This window comes from Hyperoodon ampullatus, assembly GCF_949752795.1.
Source record: "Hyperoodon ampullatus genome assembly, chromosome: 5".
NCBI classification, from domain to species: Eukaryota; Metazoa; Chordata; class Mammalia; order Artiodactyla; family Ziphiidae; genus Hyperoodon; species Hyperoodon ampullatus.
In genome coordinates this window covers 76742365-76747595 of record NC_136918.1, presented here as the reverse complement: position 1 = coordinate 76747595, position 5231 = coordinate 76742365, and the positions used below count along the sequence as shown (strand labels likewise).

Sequence of the window (5231 nt, the reverse complement as noted above, 5' to 3'; positions counted from 1 at the left end):
CTGGACCCGCGCGCCGCGCCCCCGCCACCAGAACCCCGCGTCCCCAACATGGGCGCGCAGCTCGGGACGGGGCGCCGCGGCGGGGGCGGGGCGGGCGGGCGGTGGGTGTGGCCCGCCCTCGGGGTGGGACCTCCGGGCGGGGCGGGGCGGGGGGGGGCCGGGGAGGGTCCGCCATTGCGGGCGGGCGGCGCAGGCCCGCCGCGGCCGTCGGTTTCTGTGTACCCGACCGCCCGGCCTGGCGCAGCAGGCCCGCCCGCGCGCCACACGCCTTTGGCGCAGGCATGTCGGGCCCCGGGCAGCAGGAGCCGCCGCAGGCGGGCGGGCCGGCGGGCCCCGAGGGCGCGGACGCGGCGCTCGGCGAGGCGGGGCTGAATTTCAGGACCAGCGAGCTGAGCCTTGTGGAGATGACGGAGATCGAGTACATGCAGCTGCAGCACATCCTCTACTCGCACATGGAGGCGGCGGCGGCCGACGGCGAGCTCGAGACGCGCGTCAACTCTTGCTTCCTGGCGGCGGCGGCGGCGGGCGCAGTGGCGGGGGGCTTCGCTGCGGCCGTGGGCGCGGCGGCGGGGTCGCGCCGCCCGTGTACCCGGTGCTGTGCCGCCTGCGCTGGCCGATGGTGGCTTCGCGGGCGCCAACCAGTGCCTGGGCCACATCGACTTCCAGGAGCTGCGCATGATGCTGCTGAGTGAGGCGGGCGCGCCCCGCGCCGCCGAGAAGACGCCAGGCGCCGACGGGCCGGGCGCCGGCGCACCCCGGCCCAAGGCGCCCGACGGCGCCGGCAAGGAGAACGTGGAGGGCGCGACCGAGGTGCGGGCCAAGTGGGCGGTGCGCGTCCGCCTGGAGGACGGCTTCAACAGCATAGCAGCCGAGCCCCCGCCAGCCCCGCGCGGTGCGGATCCCCCCGAGCCTGGCATGGCGCTCAACAAGTGGGTGCATCCCCCAGGGAGCGGGCCCGGCTGGATCAGGGTGTAGACCAGGGTCCTGTGCAGAGAAGCAGCAGGCTGTGTGCGGGTATAGACCAGGGTCCTTGCAGAGAAGCAGCATCGTGGGTCTGGGTGTAGACCAGGGTCCTCAGCAGAGGCCACCGGCCTGTATCCGGGTGGAACCAGGGGCCTCTGCAGGGAGGCAGTAGCCTGGGTCCGGGTGTAGACCAGGGTCCTGTGCAGAGAAGCACCAGCCTCGGTCTGGATGTAGACCCGGGTTTTCTGCAGAGGCCAGCGGCCTCACTGCAGCTTGCATCTTAACAGGGAGCAGACCTCAGTGGGTGTGGAGGCTGAGCTGAAAGTTTGTGTGCTCTGTGCAGGCACAGCAAGCAGATATTAAGTACACAGCCTGCAGCATTACCTTTGCGGTGTGCGCTCTGCGTCTGCATGTGGAAGAGAGATGAGTTGAGATAAGTGCACACGTGTTCCTGAGGAACAAAGGTTTTGTCCCCAAATCACCCACCTAAATGTCAGGAGAGACCTCTGCTTCCCCCTCTGTTGACTCAGGTTGAGGCTGACCTGATCTTGCACAGATGCATCCCCTGGGAGGACAGGCGTCATGTTGTGAGTCTTTGAGTGTAAAATGCAGCTTCATCCTTCAGCCAGACTGCCAGCCCATAAGTGATCTCGCAGCAACAACTATCGGAGAGGAGTAGCCTGTCTGCTAGGGTGTCTCCTCAGCTTTCTGTCTGTCCCCACCCTGTAGTTTTCCCCATTTTGCCCATAGTCGTCAGATTTTGGAGGATGGCCAAAAAAACACAGAGATTGGTGTCAGAAGTGTAATGGGAAGGGAGGTGTAACTAAAAGATGACACACAGCCACACCTTCCAATGTGAGGAAGAAAGTGAATTGTCCCCTACGACACTAGCTGATAATTGTTTTGTAGAGATTTCCATGATGGGGGGCATTCATGGTAATAGATTCGAGTTCCTATCCAGAAAATCAAATGTTAGCCATTAGAGTGTGATCGTGATTGTGGTGTTTCAGGAAACTTACCTGCCACATACTCTTCATGTGTTTCTGGGTTTCTTTTGTCTTGGCAGTTTGGTAACTCTTATTCGCCATCCATCCGGATTAATGAGTGTTCCACTTCATCAGCAACAAAACAAATGTAGAACATGAGTGAAAAATAAAACAGCTGCTGCAACTACTGCTCTTCAATTTACATACCCTCTGTTAACTGCAAATACTTGCCCTACTAGTGGAAATTCTAATCTTTCACAAACACATGTAGGGAAAATGATTTGCGAAGCTTTGCTCTTTTGTGTTAAGTGGATAACTTGTATTTTAGTTAGGTCCCAAGGATGTTTTTGTCTTTCATTGAGCTCGATAACTTGTTAAAATCGAGAGTATTTATGTGGTTCGGGGATATTTAAAAATCCTTAGTGCACCTAAAGTTCTTCAAGTTCATGTGAATAACTTTGACATTACTTCTATTAAAATGCATTTTATTTGTGCGTAGAGAGGAGATTGTCACCTGTTGATAACGTCCCTGTTGCTTCATTGTTTTCCAGACTTCTAGTAACTCACGTTCTGTACTTGAAGCTACCAAGCATCAGGATATTGGATTGCCGAGAGCGTTTTCTTTCTGTTATCAGAAGTAAATTGAATCCACTAAACAGACTTTGGGTAGTAGAAACAAAGCTTTGCCTGAGCAGGTTCGGATTAAAGTAGGAGGTAAGCGATAAAACAGAAGCTGGCAGCTGCTTTCTCCTCCTGCCTGATGTCTCTGCCCCCCTTTTTTTTTGTCCACGGGTGGGGGAGGGGAGAGAGGTGGTTTATAAACAAATGAAAGGATCTCGGAAGCCTGCTTGCATCTTAGGAATCCTTCTGTCCCTCTGCCCAGTCACCTCACTTGGAACATCCTTGCGAATTTTGAACATCACATTTATACTTGGCCTGGAAACGTTGAGTTTAGGGGCTGCTTTTTCTTAACAGTAACCTCCTTAAACAGAAACATGATAGACTTAGGTACATTTTCGTTACTGACAGCAAATTTAGGTGTTTTTTTTTTTTTCTCTTATTTCATACTTCATGAGTGAGGCAGGAGTCTGAAATCCGCTCAGAGCTTTAGGGGACCATCTGCAGATGGGCAAAGGATTGAGTTGGGAGCAAGAGGCCATAAGGTGATACAGACAGTCTTAGAAAGAAAGAAACTTCTGAAGGCAAACTTTGCTTACCCCTGACGTTAACCCTCAATCCGTTTTTCCTGGAAAACATTCTTTTTCGAGTTATCCAACAATAACACAGCTTACACTCAGCTTTTCAAGAGCTGATAAAGACAGGGTAGGGATGGAGCTCTCCTTCTTTCTCCCACGCCAGTGATTAATTTTCCATTGTTCTTATGACATTGCTCGTGAAAGTATATGTTAGCATTTGTAAGGTATAAAGGTTAAAATTAAAATAGTCCCTGTACTGACTACTCAGCTGAAGAACCAAAATATTACCAATACTTGTGAATTCCTCTCTATGTCTTTTGCAAAGTTATCACCATTCTGAAATGTGTGTTAAGTGATTCTTTCACCGTAGAGGGTTTGGCTTTGTACGGTACCTCGGGAATGCACATCACCACAGGTACTTCTTAGACGCCTGCTGTACTGTGATAGAAATTTGACATATTTCTGTAGCACAGGTCAAAGCTATGACGTGATGACTCCTTTTGTGGGGGGAATCTCACTTGTAAGGTGAGGGCGTGTTTAATCCTAAACCACTTAGGTTCTGTCCTCTTCTGAGCATTGCAGTTAGAAAATCAGTTGTCATCTTAGAATAATTGCATATCAAGAAAATCTTTTGGAGAAAATATTTCTAGGTTTGTTTTTTTTTTCCCCTTCTGAGTATCAGAAAAATCAAACAACTTCTTGGTTTTTTTATTCCTAGATGACAGTTAAAATGGCTCTTGATTTAAAAGGGGGACTTTTGATTGTATTGCTGTATAAGCTGTATTGATTACATAATACCTGGGGTGTTTTTTTTTTTTTGCGGTACGTGGGCCTCTCACTGTTGTGGCCTCTCCCGTTGCGGAACACAGGCTCCGGACGCGCAGGCTCAGTGGCCATGGCTCACGGGCCCAGCCGCTCCGCGGCATGTGGGATCTTCCTGGACCGCGGCATGAACCCGTGTCCCCTGCATCAGCAGGCGGACTCTCAGCTACTGCGCCACCAGGAAAGCCCTCTGGGGTGTTTTAATTTAGTTTATGTTCCGTTGTATAGTTTGAAACCTAGAGTCTTGTGCCGGATGTTTCTATGGAATTTTGGAGTGCTTCTTGTTTGGTTCTGTGTGCTCCTTACCCATTCATGTTTATATCTTGGATCGAAAATACCAAAAAATATATTCAGCATTCACGAGGGTAAGTTTAGAAGAATCAAAAAATTAAAATACCACTTTTTCCTTCTTTTGCAAAGAAGAAGCGCTATGTAAACAAGCAATAAATAAGAGGAGTCGGAGTAGGATCCGTCAGTTGGACACAAACATAGAACGAAGAACCCTTGGAGAGCTCCGGAATGTGGGTGAAGGCTCCACAGCAGCGCAGGGTGCTTGGCCGTCGGTGGAGTCGCCCCAGGCCGCCCTCGGGGAGCAGAGGCAGAGCGGGCCCCCACGGGGCAGGTCCCAGCGGAGGGAGAGGCACAACCGCATGGAAAGAGATAGAAGGTAATGCGTGCTGTCGGTGGTATACAGTTGTCCTAGACGCCAAGCTGGTGAGAGTCAGTGCTGGTAACAGGCACCTTTTTGTAGAAAACAATGGTGTAGGCACTTCTGTGTTCAAGGGAGGGAAAGCTGGCAAGAGTCAATGGTCACCTTGCTTTGCTAGGTGGATGGGGGTAGCCAAGACCAACCCCAGGTTTGATGATTCATTAGGAGGACTCATGGCTTTGGTTTATTTTGGGCAAAGAACCCAGCAAAGTCAGCAGAGGCGCATGGGGAGAGGTCTAGGGGCCCCAGGCGCCAGCTCCCCAGAACACCTCTCAGTGGAGCCACTCAGGATGCCTGTCACCCCCCAGCACTGGTGACATGTTCCCGGACAGCAAAGCTCCTTAGAGACTCGGGGCCATGGATCCTACTGGGGGCTGGTTGTGGGGGGTGTTCCCTAGGTGGCACGCGGCCAAATCCCAGACGCCCAGAAGGAAAGCTGGTGTTTAGCATAAGCCAGTGACCAATGGTGGTGGGAACCCCCCCCGAAATCTACGTTCCCAGGTGCTGGCCGGGGCCGCCTTCCTGGGAGGGAGTCCGCCTGCACACTGGGTTACT

General features: G+C 52.6%; 1 pseudogene across 1 annotated transcript; it reads left to right on the top strand.

Annotated features, from left to right (window-relative positions):
• Positions 1-281: 281 nt before the first annotated feature.
• Positions 282-4638, top strand: LOC307053112 (transcription factor-like 5 protein; annotated as a pseudogene). Its single transcript has 4 exons — positions 282-929; positions 2030-2216; positions 2501-2663; positions 4388-4638. The product of its transcript is annotated as a transcription factor-like 5 protein (transcript).
• The last annotated feature ends 593 nt before the right edge of the window (positions 4639-5231 follow it).